The 27,809-nt window shown below is 40.3% G+C and overlaps 1 long non-coding RNA gene and 1 pseudogene across 2 annotated transcripts; one reads left to right on the plus strand and one right to left on the minus strand.

The window, feature by feature from the left end:
• Window positions 1–248: 248 nt before the first annotated feature.
• On the minus strand, window positions 249–27,392 carry LOC107497678. 2 transcript variants are annotated; one of them, XR_004955717.1, is made up of 6 exons: window positions 27,220–27,392; window positions 25,501–26,521; window positions 23,757–23,811; window positions 9,424–13,464; window positions 8,758–8,868; window positions 249–2,474 (listed from the first exon to the last, which is right to left on the minus strand). It is a non-coding gene; the product is annotated as an uncharacterized LOC107497678 (long non-coding RNA). The 2 variants fall into 2 exon arrangements; XR_004955716.1 differs by lacking the exon at window positions 249–2,474 and having other exon boundaries at window positions 6,609–8,868.
• LOC118605499 lies at window positions 6,386–6,501 on the plus strand (annotated as a pseudogene).
• Window positions 27,393–27,809: the final 417 nt, after the last annotated feature.

Raw genomic sequence — 27,809 nt, forward strand, 5'->3', positions numbered from 1 at the left:
TTAAGAGGACAATCTACTTTACTCAGTCTACTGATTTAAATCTTAATCTCATCCAAAACACACTCATAGAAATACCCAAAATTTTTCACCAAATATCCAGGCAGCCCGTGGCCCATTCAAGTTGACATATAAAATTAATCATCCCAGGCCCCAAACTAGAAACAACCAAACTATCAGTAATAAAATAGATAGCCTACTTGTAGCCATAGTCAACCAATGAAATTAAAGCAATGATAATGGATGGAATTAACAGCACACAATGCTACAAATGCATTTTTAGAACATGGTCAATGAAGAAATTAGATACAAAGTGTTCATACAGTATAATTCTATTTATATAAAGAACAAAACAGAAAAAACTAATCTATAATGTTAGAAGTCAGGATATGGTTGTGATTGGTGAGGAAAAGGGAGACTAAGGATTGGGGTAAGGAGACAAGGGGAATTTGGAGTGCCGGTAACATCTTTGACCTTGATCTTCATGGTGGTTCATTGGTGTGTTCACTTAAAATTCACTGAATTGTACACTTATAATTTGTGCATTTTTCTGTATGGGTTATATTTCAAAACTTTTTTAACTTTAATAAAAAAAGAATGATTGGAGAGCTGTTTGAAACGTCTAAAAAACATGAGCAAATATTACTTTCTTAATTTAAAAAATAACCGGGAAAGCAAATCCTCATCAAGTCAATATACCAATATGCAACTCAAAATAAGCAAAACTGTTTTTGAATTTGTTCTTAATAAAATAGCTATTTAAAAAATTCATTATTATAAACACTCAGAAGGAACAAAAAGTTTTCAAGTGAATGATGAATTATTTACCAAAGTATTATTGCTTTGCATAAACTCATTAACAAGCAATAGAAAGATTGCAAGTATCTGGAAATTTGCTGAAACATTTATTATAAAATAGAGTGGCATGTATACAAGTTTTACTAAAATATGTTATTTTATTTTCAATCTATCTTCGATGAATGTTCTTTCTCCAAATTAAACCAAATTAAAAACTACAAAAAGAAAACTTTGGGATAATAACATAAAAGGGAATTAACTTTAGTTGGCAGATACATTCAAGGAGCAGAAATATTAAAAAATGCAGTAAACTAGTTGTGCAAACACAATGTAAAACACTTTAATTTATAAAGAGTACTATGTGTTTATTTGGACTGAATATTGTCTTTGTTTATTATGTTAACATATTATGTTTTTGGATTTTAAAGTTTTCAGAATATTTAATGTTGGAAGTGTGTTTTTACTTTATCAAAACATTTTTAAAGAACTGGAAGAAAAAAATGACAACACAAGTCTGTATATATATATGACTCATTTTAAGTCATTTGGAATCATGAGAGGAAAAGCACTATGCAGACCAAATTAATTTTTGTTCTTTTATTTAATGTAAATAATACTTTGTAGCAAAATTAATGTACAATAAATGATCTTCATAAACATAACAGGAAATTGAAAAACAGATATAGGGTATTAAAGCATGCTTTCTAAAACTTTCTAAATCCACTTTTAGCTTGTGAAAGTGGCAATACACTGATTGGTTCATGTGGAAGGGAAATATTGTAATGTCCTATAAAATGCTCTTTGAACAATAAACAAACAAAAACAAAGATTTCTCTCTTTTAACGACTTCATCTTTGATGAACTGGATTTCGTAATAGTGTCAGGAGACCTAAAAGGTTTAAATCAACATTTGCTCAATGGAGCAGTTCTGTAGCTGCTCACAGAGTAATGAAATTTTTAGCCAGAAACAAAGTCAAGAGGTCAAAGAACTTGACCAGTAATGGAGAAGGATAAGACAGTGAGGTCCATCCTTTGGCTTCCAGGGTCCAGGCTAATAAAATAAAATAAAATAAAAGACCTGGACCCTGATCCTTTTATTTGTGTGTCATGCCAGAGAATAGAACAGTGAATCTTCTCTGGTTTCTGTTATAGGGTAAAAGTGAGGCTTGTACATGTTTTCCCATAACAACAAATACACAAAAGCATTAGAAGAGTACAAAAAAATGATAATCTTTGGGGATAAAACTTTGAGCAAATTAATTCAAGGTGGAGCATGTCTCATCTTGCTTTCATATTAAAGTTTTGGGGTCATATCTGTTGTCCCCTATCTGGTGAGGTGGCAAAATATTTACTAGGACCTCTGGCCTTGTCCATTAGGAACCTCGCTTCTCTTATTACTCCAAATAAGCCAAGAGCAATAATTATGAGTTTTCTTTCTTTTCTGTCCATGGATCTTCCTTTTGGTCCTCTGGTTAAATCGAGGTGGGGGAGGAATAAAAAGGACTAATGTTCTGCCAGTGAGGCTCAAACTGATTGCTTACCTCTGCCAGTGGAATAATTGGTCAATGTCCCTGCTTGTGACATATTTTTAAATATTACCCCTGAGAATAAACAACCTTTTATAGAGGCCATTCTCCTTTGTCTTCTGTTCTTGAGTAGCTGTGAGATAAAACTGTTTGCTAAGGAAAAAGATAAAGGAAGCTTCATCAAAACTTTTGAAATAGAAAATTACTTAGTTTTCTATAGTCATACAAAGTGGAATTGTAATTAGTGGTACAGGTAAGAACTACCTATAACACAGATGCCATCCATGGGAGGATAGCACCCAGCACTGGTTCTCTACCTGGGCTGCACTTTAGATCATAGGGACCTGGGCGGTGCCTAGGCAATAGGATTTCTATGGCTTACTTACTACTTGTTACAAATCTGCACCCTTAAACAACATCAATTTCACCCCCACCTCCCCCGCCCCCATTTCCTGGTAACCACCATTTTACTCTGTGACAAGTTCGACTTTTTAGACATCTCTTGTGTGTTTGCATCCACCAACCAAATGCACGGAACTTGTTCCCAATCCGGCCAGGCTTCAGCGGCTAAGGTGGGGCTTTTTAATGTTCCCGTACCTCAGATGACTAGAACCTGACTACCTGTGACTCAGACCCAACTGTTGCATGTGAGACTTTGCCGTGGTCCCTCAGCAGCCCCAACAGGGCATGGTGGGAAATCCAGGGTTCACAGGAGAACCAAAAAATAGAAACCCCACAAAAAAAGTCATAGAAAAACCCTGTTATGGGTTGAATTATGTCTTCTCCAAATTTATATGTTGAAATCCTAACGCCTAGTACCTCAGATTGTGACTTATTTGGAAGTAGAGTCTTTGAAGATATAATTAGTTTAGAAGAGGTCATACTAGAGTAGGGGGAGTTCCCTAATCCAATATCTGGTGTCCTTGTAAATAGGGAAAGTTTGGACATAGAGAACACACGCAGGGAGAACACCACGTGAACATGAAGCAGAGATCAGGGGGATGTGCCTACAAACCAAGGAATGCCAACGATTGCCAGCAAACCACCAGAAGCTAAGAGAGAACCATGAAACTGATCCCTTCCTTGAGCTTTCAGAGGGGGTGTGGCCTTGCTGATAACTTGATTTCAGATTTCTGGCCTCCAGGATTATGAGGCATAAATTACTGTTTAAGTTACTCAGTTCATGAAACTTTATTATGGCAGCCCTAGAAAAGTAATATACCTTCCAAAAACCCTCCTCTTCATTACAAAGAAAAAAACTCATTGAGAGATCTATTTAGCTCAGTAAAAGACCAAGTCACCTTTATTGTATTCAATGAATGTTTACTGACAGCTGCGCTGTGCTCAGAACTCGTGAGCTCCTGAGAAAGAGTAGAACCTTAAAGATCCAACCATTATGACGGAGATAATGCAGGGACATGATAGTTTTTCATTTCACTGCATGTAGCTCTAAGCATTTCAGATATTTCATCTATAAGGGTGGTTAATATATTTCTCCCCTACATATTGTGAAGTTGAAGAATGTGTTAGATCAGGCTCCCTGGAAAACAGACTATTAGGTTTGTGTGCAGGGTGATGCGGGGAGGAGATGCTTACAGGAACAAGACTTGTATGAAGGTGCGGGAAACAGAACTAGAAGTCCCACTACCATACAGCTGCAACAGAGGCCTCAGTCAATCTACAGGGAGCTCTAGAGCCGGAATGATCCTGCAGAGACATCTGAATGAGGTAAGGGGATGGACCTTTGTACTTTTGCCTGGACCACTCATTAAATAACTTTTGAGCAAGGCACTTGCTTCAGGCAAAGGCAATCCCTGGGGAGACCTCCCTGGTGGGCTCTCATCAACCAACATTCCCAACAGCTTGAAGAATAAATGCCTCAGTCCTAAGGGGAATTCTAGGTAAGTCATTACAGCATTCAATTCAAAAGATATCCATTTCTGGATGAAAAGTAAAAATCTCTTAACTAATATTTATTGGCTACCTAATGGAATTAGTAGACAAAATGTAACTAAACTGGTCCCCTGAACAATCTTCGTGGCAAGTCATAAACACGGAGATAGGCAATGTTTGAGACAGACATATCGGAATAAAGAATATAAATTAACCCTAAAGATAGTGGTGCAAAATCAGATAGGCTAGGAACAGGCACTGGTCAATGAACAAGACTCCGCAAGAAGAAGAATTGACCCGTTCTGTTTCTTGTTAGGAAAATGGCCTTAGGCACAACTGTGCAACAGACAAAGTTGGGCCATCTCCTCTTTCTTTAGGAACCTGTGCAAGCACCTGATCTTTTGTAAACTGTGCAGCTCTGCACAGTGATCTCAGGATCCCCCAAAGGTGATACTCCAGAGCCTTAGCAGAACTTTGGCTGGCTGGCGGAACTTCTCCCAGGGAGAATGAATCACAAGCCTGAAAAGTTACCCACACAAAGCTGTTGGTGGTTCCTGCCTCTAACCAACAGCATCAAGGAAGATGGTGCCCTGCTTTCTAGTTCTAGAGATACTACTTCTGCATTCGGGCCAGCTTCTCCTTCCTGTCTGCATTGGTTACTTAGGATTGCCTTAACAAATTACTATATCCTGGTGGCTTCACACAATAGAAATTTATTCTCTCACAGTTCTGAAAGCCAGAAGTCTGAAATCGAAGTGTCTGTAGAGCCATGCTATCTCTGAAGGCTCTAGGAAAGAATCTGTTCCATGTCTCTCTTAGCTTCTGCAATTGCCAGAAATTCTTGGCTTTCCTTGGTTTGTTGACATATCCAGACACATTCAGTCTCTGCCTCTGTCATCACATGATGCTCTACCCATGTGTCTCTGTGTCTTTTCTTTTTTTATAAGGATACCTGTCATATTAGATTGGTACCCATCCTACTCCCATATGAGCTCATCTTAACTTGACTGCATCCGCAAAGACCTTATTCCCAAATAAGGTCACATTCACAGATACTGGGGATTAGGACTTCAGCATATCTTTTTGAGAGACACAATTCAACCTGTGACACCATCCAAGGTCATGATACCTAATCTAATTACATAACGTGTACTAATAGAAGAAACTCTGACGATATCCTCAGAGCCTCTCAACATAATGTTTTCATCTTTATATTTAGGAGAAAATGTGAAATCCTGAAGCTGAACATCTGAGATCTATTGTATAAATAAGCAAATGGTAATTTTAGCTCAGGTAAGAGGGGCAAGATGAGCCAAAGAAAGATAAAAGTGTAAAGCTAAAATTAAAGACCAGAGTAAGAGGCAATAAGCATTTATTTAAGATAAAAAAAGAATAGCTATTCTGAATGCACTGATTCAGGCAGAACCCCAGTGTTCCGATTAGAAGACAAAAGCAGTGGGTATTTATGATAAAAGGAAGCGAAACAATAACATCAATAGAAGGAAGGCATTTCTATGGGTGCAGAACAGCTAACACGGTGACGTTAATTCTAAACAAAGTTTTTAATTTTCAGTTCAGTAGTCATCAGTCTGGTAGTCATAACATCTGCTTTCTTGTTATCCTTACAAACAGTTATTTGGGACACAACGTTGTTTTAGGCCCAGTCCAAATGTTATTTTACCCTGTTTTAACATTCCAAAGATTTGAGGAATAAGACATGCAAGGCAGTTCCTCTAGGGTGGCAGCTTTGACTCCATTTTAAACCGGCTCCATTTATATAATTTTCTACAAAAGGAGAGGTATTTTGAGGCATCTGAGGCCTTAGTGGGGTCTCTCAAATAGAGGGTACCAACTTCACCTACTCTTGGACAAATTGCATTAATTACTTCCATTGGTGGAACAGCTCATATTGCAAATGAGGGCAAGATTTGTCTTGATCCAGAACTATTATCTTTAAACTGCAAGCCAAATCTTCACTGACCTTGTGACAGAGATAGCAGAAACAATAGTGCAGAGGAGACCAGTCAGAGAAGCCAGTATAAAACCCATTCCAGCCACAAGCTAAGCCAAGACAATTATCTTTTGATGATATTGAGCTGCAGAGGCCTCTATATTGATAACGGGTCTCATCTTACTTCAAGAAGTGTGGTTTTAAGACTGTGGCATTTTTAGTCTACGGCCATGCCACCTTGAACAAGCCCAATCCCCTCCGATTTTGGAAGCTAAGCAGGGTCGGGCCTGGTTAGTACTTGAACAGGAGACCACCTAGGAAGACCGGGTGCAGGCATAAAAAAAGAAATTAAAAAAATAAGGAATTGTAAGATGACAAGGTCCTTGCAATCTGTGAGGTCAACCAAGGGTTACCTTGCCTAAAAAAAAAAAAAAAAAATACTGCAGCATTTTCATCATGTTCTTAAATATAAATGATGATGAGCTACTGTAGAACTCCAGCCATCCATGTGTTAACATGTATCACTGCGAAGCTGGCACCAGAGGTTGATAACAGTGTGCTGTGAGTTTAAGGAAAAGAAAAAGGGTTCACATTTATATTTTGTTGTTGGAAGAGAGAGAGAGAGAAATTAGTTTTTTTTTTTAAGTCCTCTAATTTCACCTGTATTTTAGGTCTCATTAACCACTTCCTGAAAAGGTCTTTAAAAGAATAAGGGCAAAGAAGGGCTCTATCCTAAAGCCCTGCAATGACTGGAAATTCCAGGAACTAACCCCTCAACCCTATCAGAATCCGTAAAGGTGAGATACCTTCCACCCATGATGAGGCTTTTGACTGTCTTGAAAACAAACAAACAAACAAACAAACAAACAAACCAAAGACCAGGGACAGAGAAGTATGGCAGCTGAGCAAGCTGTAAACTGTTCCTGTTAGAAACTTCCTGCAGGTTAACTAGAGACTAATTTCTTCTCCCATAGAATAGAGATGATTAGAATTTTCCTAGGAGCAATGAAATGTAATGGCCAAGCCATAAATCCCAGTTCTAATACTGCCAAGACCTTGGGCAAAGAAATTACTTAGCATCTCATAATCTCAGTTCTCTCATCTGTAAAATGAAATTATAAAAATATCTATTCTCACAGGATTGCTGTAAGAATTAAATGGGGTACAATATGTTAAATGTTTGTTCTATACCAGGTGCAGGATATGCAATTTCCTGTTCCCATCGTGTACAAAATAAAGCACCTCTCAATTAGAGATGTTTGCATCTGTCAGATCTTTAATCTAGCTCATAGACACGCCTACTACCTGGATATACTGCTTCATCGAGCACAGTAAAGCCAAGCATTGTGCATCTGTGATTGCTGAGTGGGATCAGTAAAATCTAAAAGTAGATGGAGACTGAGTCACCAGGATTTTGGAGTTCTCTTGTTCCTCAGGTTATGGATAAAAATGTAGCCCAGCTCCAGAATGCTTAACCCCATTCCAGGAACCCCTGAAGTACAATGTGACGTGATAGGAGCCGCGAGGCTCAACATAAGTAGGTAAGCACAACAAATTAAACAAATAAATGAAGGAAGAGGAGGTCGTTCTTTTGCTTTTGTTTCCCTTTTAGCATCTCAGTTCATAATTCCTCTTTGAGAGCTGTCTGACCCTGGTGACTTGAGGTAGAAGAAGGAACTTAGAGAACTTCAAGGAGAAGTAGAGTAGAAAGACTTACCCCTCGGGAGGCACTATCTACCAAAATAGTAAATGCAACTCTGTGCTTTTAGAAGAAATTTGGGCTTATGCAGAAGAAGCAGAAAATGAGATTCGTGTTGATCAGGAGGCTGACTCTGCCAAATCTTTATTTATCAAGGTTTGGTGTTACCCTGCACGGCCTTAGTTCTCACCTAACTAAAAAGGCCTATTCTACAGCCTGGTGGATTCTTTAACACAACCTTTGAAGATTCATTAACGTTTGATCACAAAGGGGGTAGGATCTCCATGGTAGATCAGAACTTTTGCAAAAACTTAATGAGACCACATCTTGTTCTTTTGTGACACTGGAGTGAAGGCTTCTGTTTTCAACCCCTTCTCATACCTACACACACATAAAGACAGCTGTACGCTTTCCTCCAACACAGAATAGATGCTGACCTTAACCCCCCTATTGTCCCTTAAATGTTGACTTGGAGCAGTGGTGCTCGACCTTAGAATCACCTGGGGGAGCTTTTTAAAAATCCTGATTTCCAAGCCACTTTTCAGACCAATTAAATCAGAGTCTTTGGGGGTGGGGCCCAGGCACGGGTATTCTTTAAAGCTCTTAGATTATTTCAATGTGCAGCCAAAGACGAAATCCACTGATTTAATGAAAAAGTAAATTGGAGCGCAATGGTATTGTAAAGTACAGTGTGGAGAGCAGCCAACCTATCTGGGCTTAGAAATTGTCACTTGTCAGGTTCTAGAGCACAGGGGAGTTTTTTTGGTTCTCCTAAATGTTATGGGGTCAGAGCATTTGGGATAGGTACCATTGTGTCTGTATTAGTCTGCTCGGGATGTCAACACAAAACTCTATACACTGAGGGGCGTAAACAACAGACATCATTTCCTCACAGTTTCATAGGCAGAAAGTCTAAAACCAAGGTGACAGCATGATCACTTTCAGGGGAGAGCGCTCTTCGTGACTTGTAGGCCACCTTCTTGCTATGTCCTCAAATGGTCTTTCTTCTGGGATCAAGTTGGGAGGGGAGGAATGGAAGGAAGAAATAGAGAAAGAGGGAGAAAAAAAAGAGTGAGCAGTTAAAGCTCTAGTGTCTCTTCTTATGAGGACACTAATTCTATTGAACCTGAACCCCACCCTTATGACTCATTTAGAATTAATTACTTGCTTAGGGACCCACACTGCTGGTTAGGACTTCAATATTTGGATGGGGGTAGGGGAGTGGAGGACACACAGCATTTAGTCCATAACAGTGGCCATGGCCCAAATAGACACTCTTAGCAATTATAGCTTCTTCAGGTGTTATATATCCTTGCTACTCATAATGTGATTCGCAGACCAGCAGTATAAATATCCCCTGGAAGTTTGCTGGAAATGCAGAATGTTGGGTCTCTACTCAGCGAGACCCACTGAACCAGAATCTTCATTTTACCAAAATCTTCATATGATGACTATGTACATTAATGCATGAGAAGTTCTGGAATAGACTTCAATTCTAGCAATTCTAATTTTCAGATATTTTAGCAGGTTAGTTTGCAAAATACCTAGCCATACCTTACCCCACACTTGGTTTCTGGATCTCAGAGAAGGGTGCAAACTTTCTCTTCTTATGGGTGATCAGAAGTGTATCTCCTGGCTGTCGAGTTTAAGAAGACAAAAAGTTCAGAGAGACTATATCCCATATCCTCAACCCTCCTCCTTTAGCATGCTCCCACCCTCCTTCCCTTTCCTTTAGCCTCCAAGGATTTTTTCTAAGAAAAAAAAAAAATCAAGATCAGTTTTGAACCAGCTTCATTAAGCCCTTGTGAGAAATCTTACCTAATAGCCCAGTCAAGTCCAACTAATTGAGCAAAAGTCTGGTGATCAGGGTCTCATTCCCTCAGAGCCAAGAGGACCTGAAAAGGGCCCAGTTGAGAGGAAGATGGGCTTGGCACAGGCACAGACCCACAAGCTCCAGTGACTAAACTCCAGTGAGTAAGGGCAGCTAGCCCTGGGTCTTGGGGGTGGGTGAGGCTTTTAAAGTCAGGGCGAGCAACAGATCAGAGCTAAAGAGTGCTTCATCTGTCTTGTCACAACTATTGACTCTAGAAAGATGCCAAGCAGATTTCATCTCTTTAGAAATTCATTTTTCATTAAGAATGAAAGTCCAAGAGGTTTGGGCAGTTAGCATCAGTGTCATTAAGGAGACATCCAGGAAGACCCAATCACATGCCAAAACTCTCCAACCTGGTGTGAATGTCTGAAATCCTTCCAGAAGAGTCTTTTCTCTCTACACCTTGAAATTTAAAGGTCTGGAGAAGAAAACATACCTTAGGTGAATTTTAGGCTCTTTTCTATGATGGGAGAAGGGAAAAGGGAATCTCAGATCTCCTGAAAGAAGGTCTAGGTGGAATGCAGGGAGGCAAGAAGACCCCGAGAATCAAATTCACCTTCCACAGAGTAGATTCTCCTGGGCCCTGCCTGACCCAGACATCTGTACTCAGGTTCTCAGGGAGATCTTCACCCCAGAGTTCTGGAAAGCAAAGGACTGTCATGCATTCTCATTCCGTTTCTCTCTCTCTCTCCCTCTCAATCAATCTCTCTCTCTCTCTCTCTCTCTCTCTCTCTCTCTCTCTCTCTCTCTCTCTCTCTCTCTCTCCCTCCAGGTGTCTGTGTCTCTTAGGGACTCAATTCAGCCTCAGTTTGCTTTGAAACACCCAGATTCTTCAGAGCCTTTGGCCAGTTCTGCTTCCCACTTCCTACTGCCCATACCCATGCTCTGCTTCACATTAGTCACACCCGGGGAGATAGTGGTGGTGGAGTCAAACTACTGAGTAGGAGCTGCCTTACCAAGGTGAATTTTATCTTACATACACACACGTGCACATAGTGCCCACACACACATACATATACAGTTTTGTTGAGATTATAATAAATTGTGTAAAGGGCAGCCTGAAAGGGAAACAATTGTCACAGAAAGGAAGTAGGCAGCCAGAAGAGGATATTTGGAGGGTGGGAAAGACTATCTGTTTAATGGCCTTTGTAGTGTGGTGCTCCCATTGTTGAAGAAGGAGCATTCTCATATTAGACTCATTTCTGACTCTTAAGTAAGAGAAATGTGAAGAGCCTTGAGACAATGAGACCACACCATCCTAGATTTTTTTTCATAGACTCCCCCCAAAAAAGGAAACACTGAGTTTCATTCAGAGAGACAGTGGTTCTTGTCCAGTAGCCTCTGATGAGGTGTTCCAGAAAAGCTGAGGTTCCAGAGATGTGCCAAGGAAGACGGGGAGGACATTTTAGCCATAATCAGAGCTGGAAGGACAGGAAGAGTGAAGCCCACTGCTTGGTACATACAGTATAACGCTAACAAGTAACAGAGAGAAAGCAGAATAACCCCATCTATTCACTTTCTATTTTCTCTACCAAAGGAAATAAAGTCAAAGTAGAAAGGATAAGATGAGAATCGTTAAGAAAAAAATACATAAGGTAGGAAGAGAGTCTTCAACTGTCTTAAAACAGTTGAGGTTTTCAAATTTGTATGTCCACATAGTTTAACTGGAGCACATTTTCCAAAATCCCCTTCTCCACAGGGTTCTAGGTAAGGGAGGGCCAAAGGGATTTTTCATATCAGAGTTGCAAGGTAAAAGGGAAGCAGCAGTCGCATCCTTTTCACAAAGGTGGGAGCAGGTCCTCACAGCAGCTTCCCCTTGTCCCTCGTATGCTGGTTCATCAGTGAGAAGCAGCTAGACTCCCGCTCCTTCAGCTCTCAGACCTGCAGCCAGGGCAGGGGTAAGTCCAGACGTGGAGACAGTGAAAGACAGAAGTGAGTCCCAGGCTCTCCTCTCTTCCACTCTTTATCCACCTTGCCATTCAGATTTACTGCCCTGCAGAATTCAGCTTTCAGTACCAGACGCAAGACGACACACACAAATGCCCAAGTCAAATCTCTAGAATGAATCTCTTATTCTGTGTTGTTCTGGTAGTTCTGTTTCTGTTTGAACCCCAAATGATACAAATTATAGCCCAAGAACCTGGGGAAATTTGCAAATGTAATTATAAGCTTTTTGTTGATTTAATTTAAGAAGTCAGCTCCATATAGAAGAGATGGGTGTGCATACTAATTTCCTGAAGGACAAGTAGATTTAAAAACTACTTAAGTTGAGGTTAGTCCTCTAGAATTCTAGAATGGATTTTAAACTTATGGGTTTTGAAAAATCAAGGGAAAAATGAATATGATAATCATTAGACACAAGAATAGATTTATTGAAAATAATTTTGTCTAACTAATTGCATTAGACTTTGGATAAGATTGCTAGAATGGTATTACCATAGGATCAAGGTAGTTACGATAACCTTAATACCTAAAAGGGACTTAACAAAATTCTCTCATGTCCTTCTAGAGAGATGTTGGCTAGATTCCAGTTAAGGGAAATATGTAGCCTGACATAGGAAGATACTTCCAGTTGCCCAAACCAACATTTATTAACTCAATATTCCTTAGTAACAGATACCCAATGTATTCAAGAGAAAGGTGCCTCTTTTGCCTCTGTCCTTTCTTCTTCCTCTTGGCTGGATTAAGGATGGAATGGCTGGAGCTCTAGTAGCTATCTTGAACCATTAGGTAGTCTTAAGATTAGAAGCCACATGTGGTGAAGCTGAAAGAAAGAAAACCCTTAGGTCCTTAATATATCAGCTCTGTACTGACTCTTCTCAAGTTTACATGAGAAGGAATGAAACTATCGTTTTTATTTATTTATATATTTTCTTCTTTTGTATGCAGCTGAACTTAATCTTAACTGATACTAAAAAAAAAGAGTGCTATTATCTTTCAAAGTGAATATATATCAATGTAAAGGAGGATTTCTAATGACTTTGTAGTTCAACTATTTTTATTAGCTCACTGAATAAATTCATGGATAACCTTTTTATATTTGTAGATGAAAAATCTTGGAGGAGGCAATTATATATTGGATAATAGGTAAGTATTAAAAGAGATCTCAAGAGAGGGAAACAATAGGTAAAAACTAAAAAGATAAAATTTATTAGGGGTAAACATAAAGTCTGGTTTTGGGCCAAAAAATTTCTATTGTTTATGTGCAAAATGAAAGTACCTGATGGAGAACTATAAAGTTCAAAATAAGGAGTATTGATACAGAGTTCCACTATCCTCTGCACTACTATTATGTTAACACAGTCCTGGATATTACATTTTCTAAAAGGTCATTGTTGGGTTAGAGCAACAGCTTAAACATACGTGTTTATCACTTCTACCCCCAGACCTTGCAGCAGTGAACACAGCTGTGCATATTTTTTTGTTGGTCCTTCCTCCCATCTTTTGCCAATCTGGGCAATTAATTTGCTGAGTTTATTCATCCATTCATTCAATAATTATTGACTACCTACTACGTGCTCTGGTATGAGACCTTACATAGATGCATATCACATGGTCACAGAGGGTATCAATGACCAATAAGACTCTGTTCTTCCCCTGTAGTCACTCCCTCCACCACTCCTGATCCTGAGGGAACCAGAAGGAGCAGAGAGAAGAAAAGGATTCCCAGTGAAGTAACAAATGATGCCTTACTCTCCTGCCATCCGGTCTGAAGATTCAGTCTGAGCTGGAGGGAAGAGAAAAGCATTGTATTAAATTTAAGACCAAAGTATCCATCTTAAACTAGAGTAGACCTTTTGATGCCTAGAGGATCTGAGCTGTTATACTAGTAAGAAGAAAAACTTCTTCTGAATGGGTTTAAAGATAGTAATGACAAAAAAAAAAAGTAAAGCTATTTCCTCTTTGTACCCTATATGTTCGACCCACTAATGAACATTAAATATATAGAGACTATTTAGAGGAAAGGACAAGAAATAAATAAGTCGCCAAAGGAAGGAAGTGGTGGCTAGTGGCTGAGTGGGAAGGAAATGTATTTATATCTTTTGAATTTTGTACTGTATTACCTATTTAAAAACCGAATAACTTTTCTTTAAGGACTTGTACACAAAGATAGACAAGATGGAACCTATTGAAAGGAGGATAACTAGAATAGCAAGGAGTCTGATCACTGTGTCTGATGAGGAGGAGCTGAGGAATGGGAAAATGTCTAACCTGGAATAAAAAGACTTGGGGTGTAGGAACAAGCTTAATGTCTTACTCTGTGTGTTTTCAGAGGACAGGACTGGAACTAAAGGGAAGAAATCATAAGTAGGTGACAGTGTGTCACTTTCACTTTCCTTTTTAGGCATAAACTTCCATCTCGTTAATGACAAGAGGTTCTTAAAATGTTTGCCACATCAAGTGGAAAGTGGCCTAAATGACTGAAGTCACTTTCAATCTCTGCTTCAATGACAATGGAGTTTCAATTTGGTACATACATGTACCAAAGACCTTTTTTTTTTTTTTTTAAATTAACATCAACCAACACTAGGTTCCTAATTCCCATCTGTCAATTCTAGTCACTGTTCAGATTCAGTGTTTGTAGCAAGAGAGGCATGGAAAGCAAGAGAATGGTGGGAAGATTCTAAGAAGTAAATTCCAGTCAGTTGGCTGCATTCACTCAGCACTGAGGGAGAGGGAAGGAGTGCGATATGGGGTATGTGTGTTTACTAAGGTGTTAAATATCAGGACTTGTCAAGGCTCTGACGTTTTACCTTGCTTGCAAGGTAACGCATTAGCCTGACATGGCTTATATGCTGGCAGAAGACACAAGATTCTGGGTCAGAGATAAAGGACTTTATGACACATGGCCACATCAGTTCTACAGAATCTGTGTGCACAATGGGTCTGTGTCATAGCTGAGGAACTTGAAGCCGAAACCCCCGATCATATAGGGGGGCACTTGCAAACCTGCCCAACCTTTGCCCTTGAGGGAGGTGTTATCTTTTTTATCCTAGTCAGGAAACAAATTTGCCCTCTGCCCTAGAGAGACCTCCATCTTTGTTAAACAAACATCCCAGAAAACGTAGTCTGGGATAGACACTGTCACAAGATGTCACGGTAGAGAATTGCCTCTCAACAACATCTTCCTATGGGAGTAAAGTTCTGGACTAATCTCTCCTTGCTGTTGCCAGATGTAGAACTGCCAGCTGGCTGCACAACCCTATGCCCCAGTTAATATCTTTCTGGACCAAGAAAGCAAGCAAAGGTCTTAGAGTTGAACAGACCTGAATTAGAATCTTAGCTCTGTCATTTAACAGCTGAGTAAATTATTTGCTTAGCATCTCTGACCTTCGGTTTCCTAATTTGGGAAATGGGCCAATAACACTTACTTCGGAGTGTTGGATGAGGATTAATATCCATAATAGGTATAATTATGAGTTAATTTTCCACCTAACATTCTTTGATTTTTACTTAGAAAAAATAACACTCCGAATACTCAAATTGTAAAAAATTTATAAATGCACGTACAAAGTCAGCTGCCTTTTCCTGTGATTTGGTTCTATATATTATAAGGAGGTGGGGAATAGCAAAGAAGCCTTTGAATTTCTGCAATTCAAAAAAAGAAAAAAAGCTCATTTGTGCCTTTCAGTAACTCTTGGAGCAGAAGATCTGAGATCCTAAAATTTCAAAAACTCTCCAGATTACAGAACAAGCTGTCTTTGCTTTCATTTCTCTTGGTTCAGATTACTGCTGATCATCCTCTTCTCTCCACCTTTACCCTTCTCTCCACTTCTTTACCCTCTAGTGGGTACCTCAACTGTGCTTGCTTAGAGTGAATTTAGCCTCTCAGCTCTCAATTCTACATGATAAACACCCCATCCTGCAATATCATAGATCTCCCTAAAGAACTCCAACCCAGTATCTCTCTAATTAAAACTCTTTGAAACATGTTTTTTTCTAGCAGCTCCAAGCTTGATAGATGAAGAAACAATAAGTAAAGACTATAAAGCTGCACCTTATAAAACAATACTAAAGCAGATGAGCTAATTATAGGACATCAAATAATTTGTCTCAGTTGCTTCATAGGATTATTTTGCTTCGTTGGTTCCCACTCATAAATAACAGTAGGGACCCAGGTGTGTCTGTTGTGTTTTTTCATCCCAGGTGAGCCAGGACTCATTGCTTTATGACTGGGAGTCACCAGAAAGAGAGAATTGGTTTGTTTCAGACAAGAAAATTAGAGGCAACAGTTAACAGTTTAAGCATCTCAGCAAATTTTTGGAAAAATACATCCTTGTCATCTAAACTAGTCCTCAAACTTTACTGTGAGACTCACCTAGAAGACTTGTTAAAACTGATTGCTAGGGCCCATCCCCAGAGCTTCTGACTCAGTAGGTACAGGGTGGGCCAGGGAATTTACATTTCTATTGAGTTCCCAGGTGATGCTCATGCCACTGATTCCAGGACCACACTTTGAGAACCATTGCTCTAAAGCATTGATTCTCACCCCAGGTCCTTCATTACAACCATCTGGGGAAGCTTTCAGAAAGGACTGCCCAGGTCCCTACTCCTGAAATTCTGAATTAATTGGACTGGGGATGGGCATGGGCATCTGGATTTTTGAAAGTTTCTCAGGTGATTGAATGTGATACCAAGGTTGAGAACCACTGTACTTCTAGAAGTTTCCAGATATGCATGCTCTTCTCTTACTCCCAGCTCAGCAACTCAGGGGGAGGGATATAAACAAATCCTCATAAGGCTTGTTGGATATAAACAGGCCATTTGAAAGCCAACTGGAAAGAAATTCTGCTTGGAATTTCCTGCTGGTTAGGACTGATGACTCCAGCTTATGGTGACTCAGTTTGGAATGCTGGGCTCCTGAGCAAACATCTCCTGCAGAGTCTTCTTAAATTATAAAATAATCAACTTGGCAGCCCCTCCCCACATTGACAGCCCCTCCCCAGCGTGTGGATTTCAGCTAGTCAGAGGAGAAAAAAGGCAAGCTGCTCCCTGGGTATGGCCACCCTCACGGGAGAAAAGGTGCCATTTGGCCAGGACTTCTCATTTACAAGGATGATGATGATGATGATGATGATGATGATGATGATGATGATTTAAAAAGAATCTTCTACAGAAGAAAAATATTTTTTTCATCATAAGTGATCTCTCTTCACTGTGTGAATTAAAGTTTAAGAGTTTACACCAGTGGTTCTCAACACTAACTGCACGTGAGAATCATGAGGGACACTCACAAAGAACACCTGTTTTCACGGAGGGTGACCAACTAGTTCCGAACTCCCAGATGTTCTTTGTTTTAGCATTCAGAGTCCTACATCCTGAGACCCCCTCAGTCCTGGACAAACAGGAACAGTGGTCACCCCACCCTGCCCCAGAACAATTAAATCAGAACCTCTGGGGATCCATCCTGGGCAACCCAATTGTATTGTGCAGCCATGGCTGAAAAGTGGTCTTTTTTTAGGTTAAATAAAATTGTGTGTATTGCAGTGTTTTGGTACTTTCTGGAGCTCTGATAACCTCAAGGGGTGGATGTGTATGTACATGTGCACGCGCGTGTGTGTGTGCACACACCTATAAACACACTGGGAGGTTTTCGGGTGGAGAGGAAATGTGCTTCCTCTAGGTACACGTGATTTCAGAATCATTTTCTGAGGACCATGTAAACAATTGTGACATTTCAAGTCTCACAGAGGCTCTATCTTTAGCCCCACATCATGTATGAATATATAATAACGTTTACCATTTGTGGAGTGTGGCACCAATAGGTTCCTACTGCCTAACTTACTAGGCACTTCAAAAGTGGCCACAAGTGAGTGTGGCCAGCTATTTCAGTCCTGTTTGCAAGGACAGTGGAGGTTACCCTTGGTGATTCTAACAGTCTCTTATAAAAGACAAGCCCTTTCCAGAACATCTAGGTAGGTTTTAAAAACTGGTGCTAAGGTGTAATTAAAAATTTTTTTAAATCCTAAAAATAAAGTTAGGGAGATAGTCACGTGGGCACGATGAAATATGTAGCCTACAAGATGGTGAATGATGCTCTTTTGGGGATAATTTCAGGAATGTACTTCTTTTGCAAGCCAATAATTCCGTTTTCACAGGAGCAAACCAAGAGGCCTTAGGCTGAGCAACTTTTCCTCAAAGTAAGAAATGTCTCATGCTCTACTGGCTAAAGGAGAACATTCATCCAGCATCCTGTGTATGACATGCTGTGATAGTGCATTTCATTCCATTGTCCAGATGAGAAGAACAGCTGCGTGAAGAACAGGAGCAGGCTCCTGGACTCATTTCGGGGTCGACCAATACCCCAAACAAACGCCGCGCCCCCCCCCCCCACCCCCAGGAAGTCTAAGCCTGTGGGAACATGGGGCAGTGAGAGCGCAGGCAGTCAGCACCTAGAGAGAAGAGAGTGGGAAGTAGGTTCTGCCCACAGGAGTTAAATACACTAACGTCCAAAGAAGAGCTGGCCAACTGGTAGGGCAGGAGGGAAAAGCAAATTACAGCTTCTTCCCCCCTGGATAAGAGGAATAAGCATATCTATGGAGAAAAGTGAAAAATAAATTTTAATTAGTGACTATCCAACACTCAGAAGCTTAATTACAAAACAAAGTTGGCAACTGCCTCTTCTGACATTTTCTGGTATCCATGTTTTGAATGCTGAGACTAGGAGTGACAACACAGTATACTGAAAACAGCAATGAATTCGGACATTGACAATTGAGAAGTGGTTTCCTCAGGAAGTCACTTGATGTCTATGTAGAGCCAAGAGATTTCAACTTGGCTTGACAAACCATGTTTCTCAAGTTGGGTCCAAGCTTGACTGAAAGGAAAACCATGGTCCATTAGCCACACAGTCCAGTGTGGTGATGAAGAACATGAGTGCTGAGCCAGACCACCTGGCTTAGATTCACAGCCTTCTACTTACTTAGCTAAATGCTCCTGGGCATGTCACTTAACCTCTTTATGCTTCAGTTTTCTAATCTGAAAACAAAGATAATAATTTTACCCACCTCATAGAGTTGTCATGACGATTAAATGAGAGAATGCCTAGAACTTGCTTACAGCAGAGCCTGGCACATAGGCATGCCCCATAAGTATTAACTGTTATTAATTAGAGTAATTTGGCTTATTCAGGATAATATAGAGAAGGACCTAGATCATAGAGTGTCTCAAAAACCATGGAACGAAAGATGGAAAATATTAAAATTAGTTACAAGAAGCAAGGTTTTTTGTAGCAAGGAACTATGCAAAAATGTCACCCTAAGTCCCCTGGCTAGCACATAAAATGCATTCTGGGCAAAGCAAACTTATAATCTTTTTTCTTCTTTTTGGCTCTCCTATTTCCACTGTTCACCCTACCTGTACTGCACGCGAAACAGTGCCAGGTTCGTAGAAAGATGTCAATAAAAGTCAAAAGTCATTGTGGCTTTTGCATGGGATTGTGACTTTTAATATTAATACTGTCCCTCATCTGGATAAAGAACAATACTCAAAAGTAAAGACCAAATTAGATGATATGAGGGAAAGTGCTTTGCAGACTAGAAAGCATTTTACAAATCTAAAACGTTATTATTCTCCTGCCCTAGTGAAAGTGATTAATTAGCCAAATATTCGTGAAGCACAAACCACAGGCTCTCATTTGTGCAGAAAAACCTGATTGGTGTTACCTTATCTGAACTGTGATTCTAACAGACTCTCCTGCAGCCTAGTGAAGAACGACTGACAACAGCTTTCCTCAAGGCTGAGAGATTTTAACCTCATGGGGTACATGATGTCAATTGAGATCCCAACAATTAATTATCGTAAGATTCACTGAATCAGGCATTTGACATAGTTCTGTTCTTAACAGCCTGTTTAAATATTTGGAAAAAAAGAATGATGAAACCTGAGAAGTGTGAGGACCTGCTCGTTTTCGATCAGGCAACGAAAATGAGAACCCATGCTGGGAGCCCTGGCAGACAGGGCCCGTGGACCCCCAGCCCAAGCCCTTCCCCCAGGGGTGGGACAAATCCAGGCTCAGACTTGTGCCAACCAGACACTTGACAGCATGCCAGACGCTATCTAGGCAGCTGAGTAATGAGACTTGGTTTACTGGGAGCCTTTAATTACCAGTCTAATGTACAAACACATTTCTCTCTAGAGACATTAACACAAGCACAGTCTTTGTTCCCCAGGAAAAGCAAGCTGCTTCCTCCTCCTGGCAGAGAAGACATCGCTCCAGAGTGATATTTATCTCCGATTGGTGAGATCCACCCAGCTACAGCCATGACACCAGCACATTCTTGCTCCCTTACCCAAGAATCCACTCGGCTGAGCCTCCACTGATGTCTGCTAGGTGACTGTCCCCTCACCTCATCTTTATTCTGTCTGTGCGATGGACTTAATGACTATATTTAGAACATTATCTTAATTACTAAGAAGATTGACAAAGCAAGAGAAGCATGGATTCATCATGCTCTCGGAGCACTGAGTCTAACGTGGAAGGTAAAAGACGGTCCCATAGTTTAACTGTCTGAACACGTTCCTGTTTGTTGATACAATAAAAGGTTTTTTTATGCAAAGATAATGAGAAGAAATAATCATACTAGTAATAGTTAACATTTATTAGATACCATTGGCCAGACTCCATGCCGAACCTTCTTCCTGAAAGGTCCCTGAATCTTCACAAAGACCTACAAGATGGGAGCTATCTATCACCACCCCTATTGAACAATAATAGTCCTAAGATTATTTAGTGAGTAATTCATTAGTTCATTTGGAAAACTTTGAATGAAACTTTATATGTGCCAAGGCATTAGGGATAAAATATTAGAAAAAGCAAATGTGTGTTGTGTGTGTGTGTGTCCCTGTTCTATTAGAGCTTATATTACTGACACTACGGCAGCCACCCCTGTGTGGTGGCCCAGGTTTGGGGGCAAAGTATACTACTCGGCAGTCTCTTGAAGAGAACCTGCTTGGTGGAGAGCCTCCATCTGCTATATATTCAGATCTACTGCATTCATGCCAAGGCCATGACTGACAATACAGGGGTGCAGAGATTGGCCATTCCTGTCCTCTTGGGCACTCCTCTGATGGGCAGTCTTTGCTCTGAGGCACCTCCATCAGTCTGGCAGAGACTTTCTCGAGGGCCACTGTTCTCCAAAGCTACTCTTACTCAATCCTCCTTCCTGCCTTTCTCCTTTCCCAAGTGGCAGACCTGCATTGTGGTCTGAAGGCTCTCCCTACCTACTTTTATACCCCCTCTCCTTGATCTTTCAGTGTTACCCCAATAAATCTCTTGCACATCAAATTCCATCTTGGGATTTACTTTGCAGAGGACTGTAACCGATGCACCCTTTAAGCCACATCATGGGGAACTGTTACACCTCTGAAATCAGGGGTTCAGAAGTCCCACTCTCTGACCACACCGCTAATCCTACAGGATTACATGTTCAGTCTCTCCCAACTAGATCTGTTCTTGTCTTTATCTCTCTGTCTATATGGTCCCTCGGTTTCTTTGTTTATCAATGGGAGAACTGTGGAAGGGGAACAATGATTTATTGTACCCTCCCACACATTGCAGGACTTTTAACATCCCTGGCTCCTGCCCACTAAATGCCAATAGTGCCCCAACATAGCGACAACCAAAAATACCTTCTACCTGCTATAGACACCAGGACGAGCCAGTACCACTCCTCCCCCATTGAGAACCCTGGTTTGTTCTTCTGTCATTTTCTTTTGCCATTGTCCTTACATCATCCCTACCTGAAAACACCCCAGCCCTGGATAACTGGAGCTGACAACGTGCTCCTTGCCTGTGAGCAGATGCCTGAGTACTACTGGGAACAATCTCACATTTTGAATGGATTGACCTCATTGTCAAATCCTCATCATTAAACCCACGCAGGCTCCTGACACTGATGGCGAACTAATGAGCTTGCTCTTCCATTCTACAGGCTGATCATTCAGACCTTCTAATCCTCAGCCCCCACAAACCCCAAAAGAGAACTTCATCTATTACTTCACAAAGAGAAGAAATACCATCAGACCGTACATTCTGGACTTCCTGGCCACAACAACTAACTCCTGATGCACCTGCTCCTTTTGCTCCATCTTTCTTGTGTCTAAAACCATCCCACTATCAGGATCCTACCCGCTTCTATATTGTCACAGCTTTTAAAGTCCATAAGTATTTCCTCTTTTTTGTCTTCACTCTCCCCCAGCCCTATCTTTACTTCATCTCATCACCATCAAACATGTGCTTCTTTCTCCAACATAAAAGATCCATTGTTTAAATAAAATATGAAATACAATTTCACATAACATCTCACTAATGCTTCATCATGGAGGGGTGACTTAGGCTGATTAAGGATTTAAAAAACCTTCCCTCCCTCAATTCTGCATCACCCTCTTTAAAAGACTGCTTATCCCCATGGCATCTATTTTCTTTTCTTTCCCTTATTCCCAAGTCTTTCTCATTTGAATCCTATTTCTAACACTGTAATCAAAACTGTTCTTGCCAACGTCACCAAAGACCAGATTCAATAGACATGCCTGACCTCCAGGAAGAATTTGCCGTATTGATCCATTCTTATAGACCCATTTTCTACCTTGCTTCTATGACACCGACATCTTCTAATTTCCCCCCTAATTTTTAGCCATCTTCCTTCAATGGCCAACTTACATTTCTAACCATCTTTTAAAAACTGGTATTTTCAAAGTAGCTCCTCTTTTTATCACTCTTCAAATTTTTTCTTGACAATATCTCCCTGAACGATCTTACCCATTATAATCTGTATGCTAATAAATCACAAATTGGCAGCCCAGTCTTCTCTCCTAAACTCCATACGCATGTATCTGAATGTCATTCACATATTTACCTCTGGTGTCTTGCAGATTCTACAAATTCACTGTTTCTATATTTATTAAGCTTCCATTGCTGATTGCATAAGCCATTCAATACATTTTAAGCAAAAATTGGTTTCTACAGGGAATTGCATCCTTAAAAATTGTTGGAAAGACTGGAGAAGGCTCTAGGTAAGGTGTCCAGGAAAGACACTCAGAATAACACTGCAGAATTAACCCTCTAGAAGTGCTATCTTTGCCATAGCAGGAAGCTGAGGAATTAGATTGTGGATGTTCCAAATATGCACTTATCTCTGATATACCTGGCAAGCAGCTGTGGCCAGCTCACTGGATGCAGATTCTCTTATATCTGCTAAATTTGCACCAGCAGGATGAATGCTTCAGGTTCTGCTGTCTCCATTCTGAATTCAAGACTCACATGAGTGTACCTAATTGATGAACCTAAATACATTTGAAGACTTAATTGTAAGGGGGTATGAAAAATGTAGTTTTTGCTGTCTAGACTCTAAATTATAGGATGAGACACAAGAAACAGTATCTAAAAGAACTCATTGTTTCTCTAACAGAATACTTCTCTCCTAATGCCCTGTATTTCTGTAAATTGTATCCCTCTATCCAGTTAGTAAAGTCTGAAATTGGGAGTAATGCACCTGCCCTGTTCTCGTTTAGTCCATACCAATTCTACCCCCAAATATCTTTTAATTCTATTTACTACTCTCTTTCCATTCATCGTCTCTTACCTGAACCACTATAACAGCCTCTTAACCAGTAACCAGTGTCTCTGCGTTCATCTCTGCCCTTTTCCAATGCATTAGCCACAACATAGCCCAGAGAAATCTTAGTAAAATATAAATATTAAGATGATACTTCTCTCTTTAAAAATTCCAATGGTTCATTTAATGTATGTGTGTCATCTGCTCTAGCCAGGAATTACCATGAAGGCGAGCACTGGGTCTTTCCAACAGCCATATGCATGCACAGAATGTTCCACAGTGCATGGTGCAGAGTAAATATTATTGACATTATGGCAAAAGATTTTGCTCTTCCTTTAGCCAAACAATCCCATCCTCATGTGGTAATTAGCAAGGTTTCTTTCTGCCTGGTCATAAGCAATAACTTAGCAAGAAAAGCATAGCATTGAATAATATGAGTCAATAGCAATAGAAGTATCCTTACTTTTTGAAGTCAATCCCTCAGGTTGAAGTTGCCTCTTAGAGATACATGTATTGTGCTAAAAAAAAAAAAAAAAAAGTTGAAGGAAGGCAGAAGTCAAACTTTTCTTTTTGCCATTTTATTTTCTCTTGCTTTCTAACACTCATTCTCTCTTTTATCACTCTCCTCTTACTCTCTCTCTCTCTCTTTTTTTTTTTACTCCATTTGGTCTCTCTACTTACTCTTCCTTCTCATTTAATAGTTACTTCTTTACAAGCCTAGTGTAAATCTACAGGGACTTTCTATTGACTCTGGTCTGCTGTAAGCATGGATTTCTGTGTCAAAACTTGCATTGCATTTGTAAAGATTTTCTTAGTGCTTCCTCTATAAAACATTCTTCTCTCAGAAGCTGTTTTCTTCTGGAACCCATACCCCAAAATTTCGCTCAGAGGTGAGATTCTGCCAGCCCCATAGAGTTGTGTGCGTTTCTGCCAGTTCCTCTCTGCAAGTGTTTTTTGGGAAGCCTTTGAATAATCTCAGAGTATATTTTTAGCATCAGATTTAGATTTTCCCAGGAGGAATAAACAGGTTTTGAATAGGCTTTAGAAGAAAATATCAGTTTTATTCAAGGCATTCCTACTCTTAGTTACATCAAAACAGCCCCACACCAGCATCATGACAGGAAGCACACAGACATGTGGACCACAGGATGCCCGGATGAGTGGTCCTGAGATGCACGCATGGCGGCCTCCACACAGTGAACTGTGTTCATCAGTTTCCTGCAAGAAATGACTGCCTGTTCCTTTTTACTGTTATCTCTTGGGCTTTGGTTGAATGTTGCTTTAGGAGGAAGTGGAAGCAAGCCAAGAAGCTAAAGGATGCCAAAGGACCTTGGAGCTTCTGTTACCTATTTTATATATATATATATATATATATATATATATATATATATATATATATATATAATCTATTTGCAAGGTGAATGCTCCTCATGGCTAAGAGGGATACTGCTAGGAAGGGACTCCTTGGCCCATAATTCCTCCTTCCCTCCACTTTTTGAAGTAGGAAACCATGTGCCGTGAGCAGAGCCACACATGCATTGTTTGAATGTCCTGTATCTCCTTTTCAATATATGCTATGTTTTTATGATCTTTTGTGTATTTATGAAACATCTATTAACTTGTTAAGGTAGTTCATTCATTTACTCATAATTTTATTCATTTGTTTAATGAACATTTACTAAGTAGCTACTGTGTGCTCTGCTTATATCATTTTTAAATGCTATACGTTTTTAAATACCAAGCAAGCACTCAAGAAATATGTGTTGAGAGACTTCCAGCCTAGATGGCATAGTAGGTAGGCTCTGTGCTCTCCTCCTCTCACAACCACATCAAAATTTCAACTACACTACAAAGAACACTACCATTGGGAGTCATCTGAGGTCTGACTGAACAGAAGTCCTACAACTGAGGACATATGTAAGAAGAAACCTCAAGACTGATAGGAGTAGAGATGCTAAATGAGCTGGTCACACAAACATGCGTGGAGGCTGAAAATTGGAAGGGATATCTTGGCTGCAGAGGTTCCTCCTCCCACAGCCTGGAGGAGCAAGGGGTCCCAGCCCCACACTCAGGGTCCCTTCCCATTTCAGGCTTCCAGTGCCAGGATGAGAAGTCCCCTCTGCTTGTGAAACCAATGGAAATTGTGTGAGACAGAGGACTGCAGGAATCACAGACATTCTTCTTAAAGGTCCTGCATACAAACTTACTCACTCATGGACTCACTCCCTCTGGGCTCCAGTGCTGTGGCAGCTGCTCAAAAAGTGCCAGGGCCATGCAGGAGGAATTGAATTGCCTGGCTTCAGGGCAAAGGCTGGAAGGGCAGCTTGTGATGAAAAGTATGGCCACAATCCATTGTTCTTTTGATGAACCTTTCTCACTCCTGGTGTGCAGATGCAAGTAGTCACCATATCTGAGTCTCTATCAACCTGGCTAACACAGATTGCCCTGCCCAGATGATTCCTTGAAATCCTGTCCCTTCCAATTTGTGAGCCCACCCAAGCAGCTGCAAGTGGCTTTTCCATAAGAATGGTTTGTCTTGGCTTATGCTGAGGACTTTCCTAAAATCTTACAAAGGTTCACAAAACTCAAACAAGCAGCATTTGGCCTTGGCGTGCCCCATACCCCTTGCTGAGCCACCCCAAACCTGGTACTACTAGTGGCTGGCATCGGTTCACGGCTTGGCCTCTCAAGGCACCTCGAGGCTCAGCACGGGTGGTGGCCATTTGCAGATTGCTTGTTGGCCCATGCCAGGTGGCCCCAGGCAGTGCACAGGCAGCAGCTGAACTTAGCCTCCAGCAAAGAACTTCCCAAAAGGCTGGAAGGGCAGCTTTCTTCCAGATAAAAGTATGGCCACAATCCATTGTCCTTTTGATGAGCCCAGCACAGCTGGTGGCCATCTTCCACCAAAGCTGGAATACTACCTGAGGCTACAATCAGGATGACACACCCAAAGGGCAGACTGGGCAGGCACCAAACCCCTACTAAAGCCAATTCTGCTCTGAAGGGTTAGCTCCTCACAAGCCAGTCCTCACAACCAATCAGCCAAAGGGTCAATCCCTCCCATTCGATGAGCAAACAGCAACCAAGTTTCGACTATAACAGGACACACACAAACCACATAAAGGACTTACCCAGAGCACCCGGCTCAAGTGAACAGGGAAAACTGTGTCACTGGGTCCCACAGGACAGCTACTAAGGCCACTCTCCTAAGACTGGGAGACTTTATACCTAATACATAGGAACAAACATAGGAACAGCCAAAATGAAAAGACAAAGGAAAAAAAAAACATATTCCAAATGAAATGAAAAAAAAAAAAACAGAACAAATCTCCAGAGAAAGAACTAAAGACAAGCAATCTACCAGATACAGAGTTCAAAACACTGGTTATAAGGATGCTCAATGAACTTAGGGGAAGAGTAGATGAACTCAGTGAGAACATAAAGAGATAGACAACATAAAAGTGGAGTTAGAAAACAAAAAAGAACCAGTCAGAAATTAAGACTACAATAACTAAAATGAAGACTACTATAGGAGGAATTAACAGTAGATTAGACGAAGAGGAGTATCGAATCAGCAATTTAGAAAATAAGGTAGCAGAATACACCCAACCAGAACAGCAACAAGAAATGAGAATCAAATAAAATGAGGACAGTTTAAGGGGCCTCTGGGACAACATCAAGCATACCAACATTCACATCATAGGAGAAGAAGAGAGAGAGCAAGGAATAGAAATCCTCTTTTGAGAAATGAATAAAAATTTTCCTAACTTAATGAATGAAATAGACATACAAGCCCAGGAATTGCAGAGAATCCTAAACAATATGAACCCAAAGAGGCCCAGACCAAGACACATCATAATTAAAATGCCGAAGGTTAAAGATAAAGAGACAATCTTAAAAGCAGCAAGAAAAAAGCAATTAGTTACCTATAAGGGAGCACTCATAAATCTGCCAGCTAATTTCTCAATGGACCAGAAGAGACTGGCAGGAAATATTCAAAATGATGAAAACCAATGGTCTACAACAAAATCACTCTACTCAGCAAAGCTATCATTTAGAATCAAAGGACAAATAAGAATACTCCAGACAAGACAAAGCTACAAGAGTTCAATACCAAATCAGTATTATAAGAAATGTTAGAGGGACTTCTTTAAGAAAAAAAAAAAAAGAATAAAGAAAAAAGGTAAATGATATGAATAATAAAATAGGAATAACTACATTTTTATCAACAATTACTTCAAATGTAAAAGAATTAAATGTTCCAATCCAAAGGGAGGGTGGCCAAATTGAAAGGAAAACAAGACTCGCACATATGCTGCCTATGAGAGATTCATTTCTGATCAAAATACACAAAGAGACTGAGAGTAAAAGGATAGAAAAAGATTTTTCATAAAAATGGAAACAAACAAACAAACGATATGGGGTAGCAATACTTATACCAGACAGAATAGACTTTAAAACAAAGGCTGTAACAAGAGACAGAGACGGACCCAGTTATCCCACTTCTGGGTATTTA

The sequence above is a fragment of the Rousettus aegyptiacus genome, unplaced genomic scaffold (genome assembly GCF_014176215.1).
Source record: "Rousettus aegyptiacus isolate mRouAeg1 unplaced genomic scaffold, mRouAeg1.p scaffold_m13_p_1, whole genome shotgun sequence".
NCBI lineage: Eukaryota > Metazoa > Chordata > Mammalia > Chiroptera > Pteropodidae > Rousettus > Rousettus aegyptiacus.